The sequence below is a fragment of the Gavialis gangeticus genome, unplaced genomic scaffold (genome assembly GCF_001723915.1).
Source record: "Gavialis gangeticus isolate Ggan-Ray unplaced genomic scaffold, GavGan_comp1, whole genome shotgun sequence".
NCBI classification, from domain to species: Eukaryota; Metazoa; Chordata; order Crocodylia; family Gavialidae; genus Gavialis; species Gavialis gangeticus.
Window position 1 is genome coordinate 94,914,651 of NW_017729024.1, and position 20,676 is coordinate 94,935,326.

At 43.1% G+C, this 20,676-nt stretch overlaps 1 long non-coding RNA gene across 1 annotated transcript in view; it reads left to right on the forward strand.

Moving 5' to 3' along the window:
• The window catches only part of LOC109297569, a 243,259-nt gene that overhangs the window by 211,630 nt on the left and 10,953 nt on the right, over positions 1-20,676 (forward strand). The window contains exon 3 of the long non-coding RNA XR_002097354.1: positions 584-678. This is a non-coding gene — a long non-coding RNA (uncharacterized LOC109297569). The remainder of the gene's footprint in view (positions 1-583; positions 679-20,676) is intronic.

Here is a 20,676-nt window from a genome sequence, read left to right on the forward strand (position 1 = left end):
ATGGAGAGGGTCCAGAGGAGGGCCACCCGCATGATCCGGGGACAACAGGGCAGACCCTACAGTGAGAGACTGCGGGACCTGAACCTATTCAGCCTCCACAAGAGAAGGCTGAGGGGGGACCTGGTGACCGTCTATAAACTCACTAGGGGGGACCAGAAGGGTTTGGGGGAGGCGCTGTTTCCCCTAGCGCCCGCTGGCATAACAAGGAGTAATGGGCACAAGTTGACGGAGAGGAGGTATAGATTGGACATCTGCAAAAACTACTTCACAGTTAGGGCAGCTAGGCTCTGGAACCAACTTCCAAGGGAAGTGGTGCTGGCCTCTACCCTGGGGGTCTTTAAGAAGAGGCTGGATGCCTACCTGGCTGGACTCATTTGAGTCCCGTTTTTGTTTTGGGGTTTTGTTGTTCTCCCGCCCTGGCAGGGGGCCGGGCTAGAAGATCTACTAGGTCCCTTCCGACCCTAAATCTATGAAACTATGAAACTATTTCTTGGCTGTCCTTCCACATGCTTCCTCTTTGCCAACTGCATTTCAGTCTTACGCTAAACCAGCTATTTCTCACTCATGTTCCTGTTTCTTTTAGCCTCTGGACCAGCAAGAAGACAGCAATATCTGCACCAGCTGAGGAGATAAGGAAAAAGGGATATTGCTGGAATTGTGTTTGTTATCCTATAACTGGTAACTGTCTCATACTCTTCTCTGACTGTATCATAAAATATGTTGAAAAGTAGAGAAGGAATAGAATCTTGTGGAATTTTGCAGAATTTAGCAAATAGAAGCTCATACTTTTCATACCACTCTGCATCTGAGGGGAAGGAGTTATACCATCTAAATGTCATTCCATCCAATACTACTAAGACCTGCAGGAAGGTCAAAGGTGCTTTATAATCAGTGGGTGCTTTACTTGAGATTAGATACAATTACTGCACAGTAAGCGTCACCATCTACATGTGCAGATGCGTACTGTGCAGTAATTTGCTCTAATTGCGAGTGTAGCAGGCTCACCTTTCAGAGCTTGGGTTGAGTCCCCGGCTTGAGTTCCTGCTGTTTTGATTGGTGGAGCCCATCCACCAATCAGGAGGCAGCAGGAGAAATAAAGTCATGCCCCTTTCCTGAAGGGAGGGGGAGAAGAGCTGCCCCAAACCTGATTGAAGACTGTAAACTGTCAGGTCCAGAAGACTTCAGGGGCAGAGTCCGGGAGCTGCATGCTCAGCATGGGGGGCAGATGCAGCGAGGGACTCAAGAAGAGTGGAGCCAAGAAAAGCTGGGGAGCTCTCCCTCAACAGGCAGTAGGCCCAAGGTTATTGGAGAAGCAGCATTGGGAGCAGTATCAGACCGCTCAGGCTGTTGATGGAGCACAGAGAATGTGCGCAGAGACCTGAGACCTGACCCTGGGAGTGGTGTGTGACTGCTTGAGCCCATTATGGTGCATGGTTTGGTGTGCAGAGCCCAGGTTTTGGGAGCTGCAAGTGGCAGCTTGAGCCTGCAACCCCAGCAGGGCCAGTGGGCCACACAGCACATGGGGTAGCACATGGGGAAAAAGTCTTGGGGCTGCAGTGAGGCAGCTCAGGCCCCATCTCCTGGCAAGCAGCCAGGTCCCACAGTGCACAGGGCAGTGCACGGACCCGAGCCTTGGGAGCCAGGGAGCAGTGGAGGCTGCTTGGGTTAGCCATCCAGCTTGAGGACTGATGGACAGAGTCTGAAGGGCCTGGCCTATGCTATGAGAACTCTCAGTGCTGAGCCAGGGCACAGGGAAATGGTAGTGCTGCAGCGTGAGGCCCAGCACCCAGGAGCCAGCAGCAGTGGTGCAGCACCTGAGAGGAGCTGAGCCCTTGGTGCCAGAGTGTGGCACAAGGTGGAGAGGAGCCCAGCAGCTCAGGAGAGGCCTGGAGAAGCACTCCAGCAGAGGAAACCCCATCGAGCTCTGCCCTGACCACTACCACCTGAGGGAGCGTGTGTCATTGGGCCCTTGGGTCCCACAAGGGAAAGACGTTTGGAGCAGGCAACCCCACAGAAGGGGCTATGTGAGCAGCACCCCCACCTATTCAAGACCCTAAGGGGAGGGGCCTCTGGTGCTTCCTGGACACCCACCAAGGGACCCCATTGGAAGGAGGACTATCTCTTGCTATGAATCAGGGACTATATTAAGGAATAGATGTAATTAAGATTCTTCATGTTTGCGCCTTATATTTTGTAGCTGAAATGTTGTATTGTGATGTTGTAAATAGTGTTATTTAGAATTTGACCTTCGTTATTGGTTAGTGTTCTCTGTGTAAATATATGTATATGATACTCAGTTTTATGTTTATGTATATTGTAACTTAATAAATTGTATAAAGTTAAGAACGTTGGGCTTGCTTTATAGAGGAAAGAGATTTCTGCTTGAAATTCTGGCTTCCCTCTCACAGCACCCCCTCCTGCCTACCCATCCTATTCAACTGAGAATAGGGTACACCCTTGGGTGTATCCGGGTTACATGAGTAAATTTGCTACCTGTAGTACAAGTAGCAAATTTACTCATGATTATTTACTGTGCCCTACCCTGCCGCTCTTTCCAAATCCTATGCCCCCACTCAGGGAGCAGGGTACAGGAGCAACCTGCTGCCCAGACAAGGGGGCATTGTCCTTGCCCAGGCTCTGGTGGTGAAGCCCGCTACAGCAGCAGGCAGCCTGCCAAGGGCAGGGAGCAATCTCCCAGCCCCTTCCAGGAGACAGGTGTCTCCTGATTCTGTACTCCCTTCCACCCCATGAGCTAGCACCCAGGGGGCCAGTGCAGGCCTGGATGGGGTGGGAGAAGACTGCTGCCAGGAGCAGCAGATCTGCTTCCACATCTCTATATGTGTAGATGCCTGCCCAGGGTGGGTTTAAGCTGAAGTAAACCCACCTGGAGCAAATGCATGTGCAGATGTGCCCCATGTTTAGATGTTGGCCAGGACCAAATTTGCTGCCACAAGGGACAAGTACCTCCCCTGGTCTCAGCACTCCTCAGCTCCCAGCTCCCTCCAGGACCTGGGAGCCTAGTAGTGCCAGGACAGGGTAGCTCTCTGCCCCTAGTCCTCTCCCCCCTCCGCTGTTGCAGTACTGCTCATCTTCAATCTCCTCACAGGACCTGGGAGCCAAGCAGCCCTAGATCTCTGGACCTCCCTGCTTCCCCTCACGGCCCAGGGCTGGCCAGGAACTGTCTCAGTCTGGGGCAGATTCCAACCATGTCTAACAGCCCTAATCACTAACAGCCCTATCACTAAAACCAAAGAAGTTCAAAATACTTATAGATTTTGGCATTTGATTTTAGGTTTTCTTTCATGGAAAACAGCTCTCCCTGCCCACCTCACTCACCAGGATGTGGGTCCAGCTGTGGCTATCATCCCCACTCCCACTGCTTTGTGCTGCTGGCCAGCCCTAACATGCCAGTGCCCTGGCCATGCCATTGCCCCTCACTCCTAACCCACAACCCCGCTTATGCCCCTCACTCACCATCCATAACCCCACAGCCATCTGCCTCCCCCAGCCTTTCCAGAGGGAGCCCCCAGCTGCCAGAGCTATTGGGCTATGTGCACAGCCTCCTGCTCTTCCCAGCAATGCCTTAGCCCTGGCTGCCACCCGTGGGAAGCAGTGGCTGCTGCAGCTGGAGTGGAGCACAGAGCCCTGCTTCCCCTCCTCCACAGGCAGCGCTGCTGGAGCAGAGCCCATAGTGGGGAAGGGGCAGAAGTGGGCTAGTAGCTACAGGCTTGGGGCTCCCCACTTTGTTGCTTATCCCCTGGGGCCTCCATGGCCCAGCAGATGGGACCTGGCACAGGAGGGCAGAGTGGGGCAGGGAGGCTTTATGCCACTGCCTGGAGCCCTGCGCCACCATGGTGAGGCACCCCCATCATCCTGGCAGCATCAGGGGACACAGCTCCACACTGCTACCCCCACTGCTGCCGGGCGGGCAGGAGGCACCTCGCCATGCCAGCACAGGGCTCCCAGTGGCAGAACTGAGCTTCCCTGCCTTTCTCTGCCCTGCTGCACCAGGTCCTGCCCACCAGGCCATGGAGGCCCGTGGGGGAGGGTGGGGACCCCCAAGCCCACAGCAGCCAGCCTGCATCTGCCCCACCCAGTGCACAAATCTGGGGGGCATGTGCCTCCTGTCCCCCCCAGGAGTGCACACATTGACAGGGAGACAGCTCCCTAACTGCCCCCGCCAGAGAAGCTGCTTGCAGTTCTGTCCCACTCCCCACCTGGGCCCTGTAGCTGCACATTCCTGCCTGGCCCAAGACCCCAAGCCCCAGGCACCACCTCACCTGGGCAATGCCCCCAGCCACAGCCACAGCCCTGCCCAACTCTCTCCCTCCCTCGCTATGGGGGTCTCAATCCCCACTCATAGATGTACCTGTGGGGAGCTGCAGCAGCTGTTCTCATGCTTCCTGGCTACCATGTGCATGTTTACATCTGCACATGCACGTGGCACCCCGTGCCTGATAGTCCTCCTACTGCTCCTCCCAGCCCCTTGCAGCCTGGGACTCTGCCAGCCTGTACAGGGAAACCTGCCATTTCCCTCCTTTTTCTTCTTTAAAGGGGGAAATACATTTTTCTCCTTAAAATGATAAAATCCACGTTTTTCCACGGTGAATGAAAAACCCAGTTCCCTGCTTATGAGATTACTGTAAATAATAATTGAAGATGGAAAGACTGCATCTTCACACCTCAATTCCCATCAGAGTGGTGGATAGGAAGGTTCTGGTGCATTAAACTTGCTTTGGAGCCACTACACCATAGAGTGAGTAGCCTGTGAAATAAGGACTGTAATGTCCAATTCTTCATTCTGTTTCCCCACTGCACATATACTTACTTCAGCAGAGTTACATCTGGAGTGACAGTATAGCCCACAAGCCCCATAGGATCTGAAAATCAAGTAGGTAGTAATGGTTTAAAATAAATACAGTTTAGTCAAACACAGCAAGGGCCTTTGCTACAGGTCCTTTGGACTTATCTGGCAATGAGAAGAGTTCTTACATCTGACCTAAACACAGTGGACAGCTACATCTGCTTTCTTTCTCTCTCTGGCTGTGGTATAACTGAGGATTTAGCCCTCCTTCCTTAATCTCTCTTTAAGAAGTTTCTCTTTGTCCAAATAAGCAACCGCATCAAAATCAGCTTACTATTAATTTTAAGATCTGATGAAGTTAGCTGTTATTCCCAAAAGTGTATGCATCTCTGATTCATTTAGTCTACAAGGTGCATCACTACCCTGACGTCTACTATTTCTTGGCAAAACTTTAGGTTGTAGAACAAGCTAGGAGATGCAAGTATAGCAAAGGGAATTTTTTTCCTCTGAAGTATATCTCATCTTTGGCTTTAAACACTCAATAACCCTTTAGCTAAGCTGTAAATTTGTATATTTTTCTATGGTTTGTATTACCATTTCCTAAGCATGTTACCTACTATGTTTTTTTCCTCAGCTGGAACAAGTTCAGACTATTTGTACATTTCCCCCTCTCACCAAAGTCTTCCTGGAGTCTGACAAATAAATCACTGACTTTCTATTTTTGGTTGGAATTGCGGTACTGAAGCAACTTTTCTCTCTTCCCCATTTTTCCCTTGCCCTCTTGAGACTAGCTAAAAACCTCTGGGACTTTCATAGTAAGAACCAGAAATCATTAGAAAGCAACACTTATTATTTTAGTTCCAATTCTTATTCTCTCTTTGCTACAATATCTTCCCTCTTATGTTATTAAAACCTATTTCATCTCCTTGAGGTCCGGTTGGTGATTGAATTTTTACTGCTTATTTGCTACATATTTTTCTTTGTTGAGTACTGTGTGAAAACTGACCACTGATGTGCTCAGCAGCCATTCCTCTGCACAGTGCTGCCAGCTGTCCTACATGCCACCAGCTTACCATTGGGCAATTTTGAATCCTTCCTCTTTGCTGCATTAATAATACTACACTGCGCAATTGCTGCTAGATGAGGCCCAAACAAATTGGTTTAGACAAAAAAAATTCCCAAAATAATATCCAAAATTTAATAAGCTTGACCCCAAACTTTTTTTTGAAGTCCAAAGATGTTTGGTATTTTTAAAAAACAAAATTTTTATTTATTTATTTATTTTGGTGGAGCTTTTACACAGTTCTCTTGTTTCAAGATCCATCCAGGAATGGAAAAACAAATATTTCCTTTCCTTAGACTTTATGATGAAGTTGTAGGTATGTTTGGATGGTTCTGTGACCCTGGAAGCTATGGCATTGTGAATATTAATGCCCCATGGGACCACTGAGACCAGATAGGCTGGGCCTAAAAGAGCTAGTATAGGGGGGTCCAGTTGTACTAGGCCACCAAGTTCCATACCCCTCTCTCCCTCCCAAAACAGTCAGATCATTATTTTATGTTTAAAAAATGGGAGGTGGGAGAGTCCCCCTACAAGGATGTATCAGGCCACCAAATTTCTCTTGTAGGCTCTGCAGATAGGTCAAAAAGCTATGGATCAAATTAAAAGTAGGCAACTCGTTCTTCAGTCTGAAGATGAACACATAAGGAAAAATTTCTTTATTGTCCGAGCCCCCAAGGTCTGGAACAGCCTGCCATCGGAGGTGGTTCAAGCACCTACACTGAACACTTTCAAGAGCAAATTGGATGCTTATCTTGCTGGGATCATATGACCCCAGCTGACTTCCTGCCCTTTGGGCAGGCGGCTGGACTCGATGACCTTCCGAGGTCCCTTCCAGCCCTAATGTCTATGAAATCTATGAAAGAAGCCAACCAAATAGCATCACAAAAATTAAATTATTGTAACAAGGTAGCCATTCCAGGAAGCAGCAGGATAGACATCAATTATAGAGCGTTATTTATTCCAAAATCAACATCTAATGGAACCAGAATCTTTCTGAATCAGGAGGATACCTACTTTTAACCTGTCTGGAAAAAAGTGCATGGCATCCATATAGGTCTTATACCTGTTTTGTTCACAAACTTTAGAGGAAGTCACTTAAGGTAAAGGAAGAAAAGTATGCAAGTCATAAGAATCAAGGGTAAGGATGAGAAAACTCATCTTATACAAATCAGTTGATGGAAGCATAATGTCAGAATCTTTCCTGACCATGTTCAGGTGAAGAAATCAAGATATCATCACATTGGCTATGCCAGTCTTTAACCATAACCAAATAATTTCCACTAACGAAAATCACTAGAAGCTCCAGGACAGGACGGTTGAGAGACTGCAAAGCTGAAGAGTTCATAAACCCCTGTTATGACCATTATCTCATTTTTAATTTTTTTTCCAGTTCTTTATCTTTACAGGGGGGTTTTATATTGCTTAATTTTAGCATATGAGAGCATGATTTTGTGTATGAACCAATAATAAAATCTGCACAAGGAGGGGGCAGAAAAAAATCCTCATGTTTAAATGCCCCTCAATATTATAACATTTTATCTTTACAGAGTTTTTGTATGTTTAAAACTCCTATGAAATTTGAAATGATCTTCTATAATTACTAGTAAACAGCCATTGTCAAACTTTTGCTCACTAAGTAAGTGTGTTTTATTTATGTCTGCCTAGATTATCTTTGGGAGGATTCACTGAGTGGGTGGAGTTGGCCCTTGCATAGGTCTAGAATCCTAAGAAGGAATTTTCTATTAGCTTGAAGGTTACGGTTCACAGACTTAGTAATTTGTTCTCAATATTAAGGAATTTAACCAGATTGGTAGACTTTGATTACATTATTTGGTTGGAATTTACAACAATTGCTTAGCATTTTCTTTAGAATTTCTAAAGATGTATTATTTATTAGTTTTAATTTGATGTTTTAACTTATTGGATAATTTAATGCCAACCCAATATTAAGCCTAACTTTTTGATAGGATAGTTGCATTGATTTAATCTTATTTTAACTTGCTAATAATACTATTGCCTTAGTTCTGAGCAAATTGCATTTAATTTGTAAGCTTTATAGTAAATTTGATATGATATGGATTCACATTTTTTTAGCAACTTACATGGATCAGAAACATTGCACACTAGGATGGATGCCAGTTGGCCAACCCAAAAGCCTGAACATTACTTTCTAATTAGCCTTCAATTCTCACATATATCCGCACAAACTAATATCAGCTAGTAATGGAAAAAAGTATATGTTGGTCTAATATCTGAGAAAAGCAAAATGCCAACATCTATCATATACGGCTCTTTTTTTTTTTTTTTACAAAGAAAAGACACAAATTTAACCTAGTAGACTTACTGTAGAGTATGTCAGACAATCTCATTTCAGAGCCATATTGCCCAACATCAATTTTCCAGTCATTAATTAAACCTTTTTATAGTTACTATTTTAAACATCTTTAATAGAGCAGGTTGAATTATTCATTGCAAATAAATTATCCAGCTAATTTAGCCCTTTTCCCTGTTTGTGAATCATTTGTGGTCAGACTATTACAAATGTATTTTTCTCCATTTGCAAACATACATCAGATAATAGTTTATTCTCAGACTCTTCACTTCACTACTTGCATGTTGTGTGAGTGGTCATCTGATTCTTGTAGTGTTGCTTCAGCTGCCTGCTTGGATGACTGATGCTTTTGAAACTGGAAAAAAAAAGATAAATAGGGACACAATAAATGCTTTTGTCCTTTAGTAGATTATAAATAATGGAATAAATAGTATAAAATATTGGAATTTGTACATAATAGAAACAAATGTGCAATGTTTTGTAATATTTAATTAGCAACATACCTCAAAAAGTTCCTCTTTAATGATCATAATGGTTCATCTTCATTCTTCTTTAGAGGAGGGAAGGCATGGGGGGGGAGGATCATGACTGACACAAGAAAATCCTCTACTTGGAAAAACACCAGTTTTACAATTCCTTGCAGCTTGTGAATGAGTACCCCAAGGTCATTCAGAAATCTGTAAATATCACCACTAGGTAATCAAGCCACCTAATAGCAAATATTCCTTCAGCACTACAGTATTCTTTCAAAATATGTTTGGATCATTTTTACAAGCCACTGTGTGTTGATAAGCATGATTGGGCCCAATCCTAATATCACTGACATGAGTCTAAAAGAGGACTAACTCAACTGAAACCAGTGCTGTCAAGTTCTATATAGGTTTTTATTCTGCCCTCATTACCATAGTAACCAAGCACCCTCCAGCAATGTATTGAGTGCTCTGACCAATATCTGTCATGTGCCATTCACTCTTTCCATCACCATTTCCCCAAGGGAAGATTGTGCATTCAGTGGAGTGTTTGGTTTTGGTACATTTTTTAGATACATATGTACATCTTTTATGGTTATTATAGGATAGGCTACAAGGTCAAGTAATTGCACGTTATACTTGAAGCAGGAAGTAGTAATGTTTGCCATGTTCAGTGGCTCTTGTAAGAGTTTATTCCTCAGCTTGTGTATTTCCCTTCCCCTCCCATCTCTCCCCTGCGCAAAAGGAAATTCATCAGGTAACAATGTGATGCCAATACCGACAATATTATTAACAACAATATTGTGAGAGCCAAATCAAGTTCTACGTGCTTTGCCAGAATTACAGTTTCCCACTCCTTCCTCTTTCTCAGGCTCTCAGGAATATTGTGAAAATGCAATGAATAATGTGTTGCCATATTTTATTGACCTTCAACAAGAAAGAGGCAATCTCAATACATTCACGTGTTTTTATAAAAGTATGATGGCTATGTAGGAATGAGAGGTAGTGGGACCCAGACACAGTATTATATTTAAAATAATCCTTCTGGTATTCCCTAGCCAATAACATTGGCTGTTTGTTGTATCCCCCTGCTTTCCCTGTGGCAGGTGTAGGGGATTATATTTTGTGTTGTGTCTTGGTTGAAGGTAGTTTAACTAAAAGGTCAGTTTATGGATTTATATATCATGTTTTGGATTGGGATGATGCTGTGTTAGGCAGGGGGTTGGATCAGATGACCTGTGGGGGTCCCTTCCAGCCCTATTTCTTGATGATGCTATGATCTTATGCTCTAGAAACCTTATTCTGACCATCTTCAAAGTTTAATGCAATAAGATAGTCAAATATTGTAAGAATTGCAATTGTTATATGGGCAACATTGTCTAAATTATTCTAAATGCAATATAATAATATATAGAAGTGGACGTTTGCATGGAAAAATAAACCTTCATAAGTGGATTCAGTGTTTCTTGTGCAGCTATTTGAATAACTTCTTCCCTAAAATAATATATCATCAATAAGGAGGTAACACTCAATGACTTAAACTGCTTTAGTGGTCTTGGTTCCATCATAATTCAATTTATTTTATAATACTTAACACAAAATCAAAATTGAGAATATTATTTAGCACAGTAGAGGTTGTAAATGCCACCATGAAGTGTTTTAATATGAATGACATTAATGAAACTTGCAAAGCCTAGTATAAATCAATGCTTATTATTGTATGCTTTTTCAGGAAGTTGGGGTTGCAGGCCTACCAAATTCTATATTCCGTCTTTGGGGTTTGGTGTATATGTGTATAAAACTTAATGAGTGCTACCGTGTTATTCACTTGCTATTCTTTCCATGCTCTTGTGTGGGGGAGAGATCTATGTAAAAATGTATAGGAAATACCTAAATCAGGCTGAGAATGTTAACAATTTAGCTGTTCTAAGAAACAGTTTTTCCAACAGCCTTGTGCACTTATTGGGTTAATGCAGAGGGGTTATTGCCTAACAACCACACAGCAGTCAAATCTTATCACCTTCAGCAGGAATAATTTATGGTTTAATCTTACATGCAGGCATATTAAATTAGTATTACTCATCAGAACCCGCTTATTAATAAAACAAGCTGAATTAGCCACTGGAGAATCATATTTGGAAATTCAATGACAATTTTACATTTTTAATAAAGGCTCAGAAATATTATTGCAGAGCAGGTGGTATGAAGAAATGTGGTCAAATTTGACATTCATTAATAATTGAAGTGTAGAACGTGACAGAGGTGAAAATTGATATTGATTTTTTTCCCCTCTAAATTTGGATGAGTTCTGAAAAGTAAATAAAATGAGATAACAAGACATATCAAGTCGCGCTGATTTCTTTGATCACCCTTCCCTGTATGCACACATATATATCACTATTTTCCCTATCATGTTTTTGAATAATTCAACACCTATAGTCTTTCCAGTTCAATGCATTATAAAACATACTCAAGCTGAGTTTCAATCATATTAGACTGAAAGCTGAATTTTTTATGAAGGATTATTTAAAACAAAATGCGTCTTGGGCCCTACAGTCTCTGAAACCAAACAATCCTGAGAGTTCAGTGAGGAAATGTCAACACTGTGGAGAATTTTTTGATTCGAAAAATTAAAGGAATCCTGTTTGATGTATATTAACCATATCAATATTAACAACCTTCTGTTGGATTTCAGAAGTGATTTGAGAGCAGCAGTATTATCAGTCTTGTATTTTAACTAGTTGTGAAAGCTCTGAAATGTACTCATGCTGAACTTGTCCTGCCTTTGGGAAAGCTCCAGCAATTTTACTAATTTCTATAATCTAATCTACAAGCATGATTCAGGCTAGATTCTCCAGTCTCACTGAGCTCCATCAACCACTGCAGTCCACATATTATTACGGTTCTACAGTTTTATTTGTGGGCCTCTTTTCTAGGTAAGTAGTGCTGGGTTTTTAAAGATGGATTAAGTTAATGTGGGGCCCTATGGGTGCGCAATGTTATTCCAGCAACACCCCACTTATCTGTCACCCATAGCATTGACTGGGGCAGTATGGGATGAGTCATCCACACAAGAGTTGCCTCTTTCATGATAAATACCAACATCACTTCCCTGTAGTTTGACTATGGCCTCCACTACACAGAGTCTTTTGTAGGGATTACACACATCTCCCACACTATATGGGCTTTTCCTGCCATTCTGGCAGGGCCCCAGCACATGTAGACCTCTCCTCTTGCTTCTCTAACTTCCTGAAGAATTTTTGGGAGACACCTTCTCCCTTGGCAGTCTGAACAGAAGGAGTGGTAGCATCTCAGATAGCTGATACCTGCTCCATAGGCTTAGAGTGGTGGTGGTAATGGTCCCCAGTCCAATGTGCATACCTGAAGACTTGGTGTGGTTCCTGAATAAAGAGCTGCTACACTCAGGATACAGCTTTCAGTGTTATGGCAGAAAAAAGAAGGGCATCCCCAGTCTGCTTATCTGGAAGGCCAAAGTTCCCTTGACTGCCATGCTTTTAATTGCTGTATGATTTAATTTCTGACAAGAATCACTATCTAACACAAGGAAAGTCATTAGTTTCACCAGTGTCTAGAGCTGGGCTAAAATCATAGGACCCACTGAAATCAAAAGTAACACTTGCACACACTTCCACGAGGCCAGGATTTCATCCCTGCTATTCTTCTTGCCTTGAGGAACCAGAGGGCATCTGATTCCCCTAGATTATCAAACCTCATCAGTGCAGACTGTTGTACTAATCTACAAAGCTCTTTTCAACAGAATTCTCACACACATATGGAAGATGTTAAGTCTTCTGTTGTATTGTGCCAGTTAGGCAATAACCTTTCTGCATTAACCCCTAAGTACACAGACTGTAGTTTGTGGAAAAACTGTTTCTTAGAACAGCTAAATTGTTACAAAAGGCAAAACAACAGAAAACCTAGAACCTCCCCCCACCCCGAAATAAATTGAGGGTTTGGAGAGAAGAGAGCAAATAACAAAGCAAATGCAGGAGAGAGAAAATACATAAACTCATCAGTGTAGATTTGCTTCTGATTTTAGAAAGATTCTTTCATGTTTTCAGATAAATATCTTTATTCCAGAATATTGAGCATAAAAAACCTTTTTTTACTGTAGTTATTTTCTGCTCTCCTACCTTCTTACTATTTACTACAGAGCAAGTGACTGTTTGTAGGTCCCTTTGACTGTGTTAGCAGATGAAATGGCAAATGCTCCAGGTCTCACTTTGTAAGACTGAATTTAAATTGACTTCACTAGCCAGAATTAATGAAAATGAGTGAAATTACTCAAAAGGTATTCCACAAGGTATTTTACTTTAATTAGTGAGATATATTGCAAGAAATGTGTGTCACCAGAGATTTAAAAAGTTACAGTGTATTACTCTCCCTTTGTAGATCTAGGTATATTAACATTGGAAACATTACTTTAAATTGTGGATTGATGTGGTATATGAGTACAGGGATCTTTTTATTTGGCTTTATTTTTTTTATTTTAATTTTATTTTTTAATTATTTACCATAGGTAATAGTTAAGAATTAATCACAATATAATTAAAATGAGAATATAGGATAAAGCACAACTGAAAATTTAGGAACCTGTCTCCTTATAAAGTGCTAGCAGCTTTAAATATACATTTGTGCAAACAAATGGAAGCTCTGTGAATGCAGATGGTATCAATAAATTAGGATCATCAAACCATACAAAATTAGAGCTGAAAGGGACCTCACAAGGTCACCTGGTCCAGCTCCCTGATCAAGACCCAATTATTCCTGACAAAATCACCCCAGTCAAGAATCTGTTTAACCTGCTGTAGAAATCTGCCAAGGATGGAGATTCCACAATTTCTCTAGGTAGCCTCTTTCAAAGCCTGAACACCTTCATAGTCAGAAACTTCCTCCTAATCTCCAGTCTAAATTTCCCTGCTGAACCTTGAGGCCATTATTCCCAGTCCTGTGCCCTATAGTTAGAGAAGATAGCCCATCTCAATGCTCTGTATAATCACCCTTCAGGTATCTGAAGACTTATCAAATCCCCCTAAGTCTTCTCTTCTCATGACAAAATAATCCTAGTTCTTTCAGTTTTTCCTCATAAGTCTTGCCTCCCAGTCTTGCCTGTATGAAGCGGCTAGTATTTGTTTTGGATTCAGATTTGGCCGATTCAGGGGATAGCAATTCGATTTCGTGATTCAAATCACTGTCCCAAATCAATCCAGCTAATCTGATTTGGAGATTCAGCTGCTGCTGAATCTCTGAATCTCTGAATCACCTAGACCCATTCCCCGCCGGCTCTCCCAGCCCTGGTGCTGGCTTCCTCTCCAGCCCCAGTTCCTGGCACTTTGAAAAAAAAAGCCCCGACTCACTGGGTGCTGCTGGGCGGAGGCCTGATCCCCGCTGCCCCCCCACTGCCCCACGCTGTGTGGGGGGCTCTGCATGAGCCCCCCGAACTCCCCCCTGCTGTCCCAGCTGCCCCCCCTGCCATGGTTGCCCTACCTGCCCACATTCCAGCTCTTTAAGGAAAAAATAAATGAGAAAAATCCCCAGACTTACCAGTTCCTTCCAGCATGGGGCGATCCCCACTGTCCCCTCTGCCCTGCACCACGTGGGGGGCACTGCACAAGCCGCCTGAAGCCCCAAGGTGGTTGCAGAAGCTGGTGAGTCCAGAGGATTTTCTTGTTGTTTTTTTCTTAAATGGCCAGAGCTGGGGTGGGCAGGGCAGCCATGTGGGGTTGGAAGAGTGGGGGGGAGGCTCATGACAGAGCCCCCCATGCAGCTTGGGAAAGGGGGGGGGGGGCAGCAAGGATCACCTCTGTGCCTGGCAGCACTTGGTGAGTTGGGGCCTTTTTTTAAAGCACTGGGAGCTGGGCTGGGCAGGGCAGCCATGGGGGCTCTGGGTGCATGGGCAGGGGTCAGGGGGAGCAGTCAGGGGATGGGGCCTGGCAGGGGTCCCCCCATGGTCCCCTCCCCCTTACTCCAGCCCCCACTCTCCCACCTCCTAGTTTCCAGCTCCAAGCCTGGCTCCATCTCCCTGCTGCAGCAGGCAGGGACTGTCCAAATCATCGAAGCTCTCTGAATCTCTTCTGAAGATCTGGAGAGCTTCAAACCTTTTTATTGGTCCCCTGGTTAGATTTGAATTTGGAGAGTCACCCATCAAATTCGGCCGAATCTCCTCCGAATTGAATCAGCACCCAAAGCTTCACACAGCCCTACTCCCAGGCCTTTAATCATTTTTGTTTCTCTGCATTGGACTCTTTCCAAACTGCCCACATTCTTCTTGAAGTGTGGGCCCAAAACCCAGATGCAGGACTCCAGGTGAGGCCTCATCAGCACTAAACAAAGGAAGAATCACTTCCCTTGATTTGAAAGTGATTCTCTTGTTACTACAACTAGTATACTGTTGGGGTTTTTTTGCAATAAGGGCACACTGTTTGCTCATATTCAGCTTAACCCCCAAATCCTTTTCTGCAGTACTGGAGGCCAGCCAGTCATTTCTCAGTCTGTAGTTTTGCATGCAATTATTCAGTCCCAAGTGCAGGGCTTTGTACTTGTCCTTGCTGTATCTCGTCTAATAGATTGTGAACCATTTCTTCAAGCTACTCGGATCATTCTGGATCCTTGCCGTATCCTCTGGTCTATCTGCAACTCCACCCAACTTGGTGTCATCCACAAATTTGCTAAGCATGCACTGAATCCCATAGTACATATGGTTAATGTATACATTACATAATACTGGACCCAGAACAGTCCTCCCCCTCCCCTCCACCCAGGAAACCCAACTTGATACCTTCTCCCAATTAGGCAATGAGTCATTGATGACTACTTATTGAGTTCAGTAGCCCAATAAGTTGTATATCTACCTTACGGTATTTTTATCTAGTCTGTATTTCCTTAGCTTATTAATGAGAATGTTGTGAGAGACAATGTTAAAAACCTTGCTAGAGTCCAGGTAGATCACATTCACTGCTTTTCCCCCATCCATAGAGTTTGTCACCATATCATAAAAGAAAATCAAGTTGGTCAGGCATGACTTGCTTTGGTAAATCCATGCTGTTTTTCCTGATCATCTTGTTCCTGGGGTGCTTCACAATAGGTTCCTTGAGGACCTGCTCCATGATCTTTGAATGTATCAAGCTTAGGCTGATTTGTCTGTAGTTCCCTGGATCCTCCTTATTCCCTTTCTTAAAGATGGGGCTTTATATTTGCACTTTTCCAGTCATCTGGGTCCTCATCCAACCTTTAGGAGTTCTTACAAAGGATAGCCCATGGCTCTGAAATTACCTCAGCCAGTTTCCTCAGTACCCTCAGGTGCATCCTATCTGGCCCTGCCAACTTGAAAGCATCTAGCTTCTCTAACTAATCTCTAACCCATTCTTCTACTACCTTAAGCTGTTTGTCTCCTTCCCTGTCTTTGCTGCCAACTGTACTCATCATCTGGTAGCCTCACCTATTTATGACGACTGAAGTAAAAAAGGCATTAAATACTTCAGCCTTCTCTTCATTGTCTGCAACTAGATTGCTTTCCACGTTCCATAAGTATTCTGTAGTATTTCTCTTATTTTTGACTGTTTCTCTTACTCTATTCTGGGAAGCAGGAGCTGTGTCAGGGGCTAGGCCATGTTGAATACCTCTTTATTACTTGTTTATGTCCCGTGGCAGCTGTATCACACATTGCACCTTGGCCTTCCTAATTTTCTCAACTGCACACCCGTGCATTGCTCTTATACTCCTCTCTAGTACTATGACCATGTTTCCACTTTTTATAGGATCCCTTTTTGAGTTTCAACTGATTGAAGAGATTTCTGTCTGGTTATACTGATCTCCTGTTGCACTTCCCATTCTTCTGTTGCATTGGGCTATCTTGCTCCTGCACTTTTAAGAGAGCCTCCTTAAAGTAAAGAGTAGTCAGAAGATGGTTTAAAAGCAAGGTACAAACCAGCACAGCAATTAGATAACTGTTTCATGGAGCTAAAATATGAATGCATAATCTTCATTGGCTTCATTTAACGGCATTTTTTTTCAAATTGCTGCTCAGGGTTCTGGCAATAGATGATTACAAAAGTAGTTATGGTAAATATTAACCTGATTAGAGAGCACATGAGGAGGCCCAGAAATTCAAGCCAGAAAAAAAATCCTTTCATCAATCTGATGCTGGAGTTGTTCCAAGTCATAGCCCATAGGTTAGTGAGTTCCCAGTTCACTGCCTAACAAGAAGAATTTCAAATTGGGAAAAACAAATGAAAGAGTGGGAGATAAAAGGCTACAGAAGGTGAATGAGGCTGGTGGAGAAGAATAGACAAGGCAAGGATGGAGTGTGGCATTACTCTCTGGAATACATCTAGAATACCCTACAAGCAACTGCAGTCTAGATTCAGGGAGCTGATGGAAAATGCAGCAGTCTCTTTTCAGAATGTGTCAAATACAAACAATGGCTACTTACTGCTGGTGTAGCAGTGACAAAGGAGTTGGCAGGAGTAGCTCATGATCTGATTCCACCTGGTTGCAATATACATACATTCTTCTAAATATTGTCCCATCACTGGGCTAGAGCAGAGGCATTACAGCCAGGGACTCCATTCTGGGAAGCAGGACCTGTGTCAAGAGCTAGGCCAACTGCAGCAGCTGTGGCAGCTGAGGTAGGCTGCTATTCTTGCACCCCCTCTACATGGGTGCCCAGGCTGATGCCCTGGTCATACACCACTCATTACCCTGCTGGCCTAGATTTTAAAAAACGTTTCTTCTCCTAAATCACATTGTGTGACAGAATCTGCTTAGCAAAACTGCTCTAACTGAACCATTCACTTCAGTGAGCTGAAAGGTTGAGAGTTTCTCAAAGTGAGTTTTTCCACGAACTACACAGAAAAGATTACAATGACTTAAGACTAGACTGGCAGTCTGTCTTGTGGGGTGGCAAAAGCAAAGTCTTACTTTTGGGTTTTGATTAGCTATGCTTCTTGCATTGCTCAAAGTAGTTGTGTAGCTTTAGACTGCAACATGAAGTTCTGAGCCATGCCTTCCCTGGCTGACTCATTCAACTGGGTTACACTGAATTTATTATTGTGGTATACAATAGTGTCAGTTCAGGAGGGTGTGGTGATAGCAACATAAATATGTGATTCTCAGTCTATACTGAAGAGGTTCTTGCACTGATTTAAGTTTGCCTTTTCTTCTAGAAGATTACCAACAATGCAATGGGGTGGCCAAACCAACAGCAACTGAAGGCCTTAGCTTATTTGGTTTGGGCAGGTAGAGGCCACATTTTTTATATGGATTGTTTCAGGCAGCTATGTTCTGTAGTTTGTCATCTGATATTTATGACATGGGAAAGGTTTTAGAATTTAGGGAGTGGATTTTCAAAGGGCAAAGAGAAGTATACAAATCCCATATTTCAGTTCCAGAAAGTCAGTGGGAAACAGGCAGGTACTTAATAGCACCTTTGAAAATTCCAGTCTTTGAGTTTTCTTCGGGGAAAATGCCTTTCCTTTCTCTAAGTCCAGTTCTACTGAACTGGGTGTAAGAAGCCCCATAAGCTTTACAGTGGTAACTGGGATCACACTGAGAATGATGGGATATTTTTCTTAGAATGTGATATCAAGCGTTCTTCCCACTTTGTCCAAGGATTGTCTATAAAATGCTAAAGATTACAAGCTTCTCTCAGCCCTAGCTCATTGAACTTGAACCTCCACAGAAAGCTTAGGGGAAGATTTGCTTCAGAATCCTGAAAACCAAGCTGTAACATTTTAGTCATAGACCTTTTGTGAAGTGAACCTAAGATGGTTCACATCACCCTGTTTAAAACCTAGAATGTAGACCATTCCATAGTCCCTTCCACGGAGCTGTGTTTCACTTCTTCAGCTTGAATGATCAGTTTGGGTTTTGAGCAATTAATATTCTATCCAAACACAAATGAATAATCTACAGTTGTAGAGGCAATCATTGTTTTTCTCTCTTTCTATAAACCTGCCATATACATAGAGTGATGATATTTCTATAAACCTACAAATTAGAATATCAGTAGTGCCAGTGTTATCTCCCTGCTTTTGGTTTATGAATAAAAAAGGCTTAGTAAGAGAACTGAGTCATTAAGTTCTTATAAAGGAAGAAATGTTTATATCATTTTATTAAACTTTGTAAGTGTTGTAGAGTATGTGTTTCTGATGGAGAGACTGCTAAAAGGAAAGCTCATTATGCAACTTCTGCTAGTAAAATTTGTATACTTATTGTCCACCATAAGGAACATCAGCCCATTCTACTTAAAAAGAAGTTGGGTATACTGTCAGAAAATGTTGCTGTTATATTAGTGTCTCAGCTATTAAGCCTGAGTGAATATCCCTTGAGGTTCTGTATAAGTGCAATGCTAGCATAGATAGTGATACCTAACGTAAGTGAAGAAAAGACTTACATTTGCCTTAAGACATAATTATCAAGCCAAGGAACATACTTCTGATAGGTGGATAGCAATGTTTAGTTATTGCAGGAGAGAGACTAGCTTGTATATGTGTGGTACAGAGTCAAGGCCTAATCCCATTCCACATTTTCATACCTAAATGCCACTTACAAAGTCACATAACCGCAGTTTTCAGTACTTATGTGGCATTTAGACTGCTTCCACCTCTGTCAGAGTAGGACTGCCCAGATACACACATAACTGCCCAAAGTAAAACAGAGGAGGAAGATCACCCATCCACCTTTTAGCTCAATAGTTTAGTAGTTTGGTGAATTACCCAGACCTGGATTTTAGATTCCTTACCTCAGATGGGCTTTGAACATGCTGCTGCACTTCCTGGCAAAGGGCTCTAACTACCATGCCAGAGTACTCTCTAGTTGTCCTTTTGCTTTGAATCTAACAAGTCTAAAAAGGTTAAGAATGACTGTTCCATGACCATACTGCTGTTGAAACAGAAGGCACTGGGTTTCGGCTCCTGTCTCCAGTGGTATTTCTCAGCCTTGCAGCTAATATTTGTTGTCTAAAATGGATAAACAATGGAGAGGTAATTTCTGCCTCTTTAGGAGCCATTCAGGGCAGTGCGCATCACAGTAAGCCACATTCCTTCTGCTTAGGTCTTATGGATACACATATTTACTCTCTTGGCTGTGCAGGGGGGCAGCTTCAGAAGGAGAGCTAGAGAGCATTCTGAGCAATGCGTAATCCATAGTTTGTGGTTGGTGTAGTTTGCTGGGAATAGAGGATGCACATAAAGCCTTCTCCAGGTGAAGTGGGTATCTCACTGCCAGAGTAATTTCACTAGCTATAGGGCTAAAGGTGAGAGGTCTTCACCCCCAACCAATAGTTGTGTTTTTCTCCAACTTAAGTTTTCAGGAATTATATGGCATTTCATGCCAGTAGTGTAACAGAGGAGGGGTGACTAGGGCACCATCCCTAGTCGATGCCTTTGTTGGGGGTGCAAAAGCAGCTGTTGCTGCACTGGCAGCTGGTTGCATCACCACAGTTAACACAGCAGAAGACAGCCCTATCCAAGGCACCACATGACTGCCCCACAGGCAAAGCTGCAATGCTATTACAGGTATCCAGGTTGTAGCTGTATTGGTCTAGAGGAAAAGACAATCAGGACTTGTAGTAGAGATGATATATTTTATTAGACCAACAAGATTTTTGAAAAAAAAAATTCTTTAATTGCAAGCTTTCGGGCACAAACACCCTTCATCAGGCATTGGAGAAAAGATTGTAACAGTTCTTCTGGGTAGAAATGAAAGTTCATATTTCATAGGATTTCACAGAGGAGTCAATAGATGGAAAACTCCTCTGGGCAGTCAGTTCATAGCTGGTATGAAGCCTCTCACCTCCTGTGACGATGCAAATTACCTTGAAATTACGAGTCCTGATTGCCTTTTCCTCTAAACCAATACGGCTACATCCTGGATACCTGACACGTGGAAGATATTTAATTTTAACTGATTTTTAAAAATGAAATCTTCACATTTTCCCAAGCAGGAAGCAACTGTGACCACCTGAAACCTGAGATCCTGCTCCTGC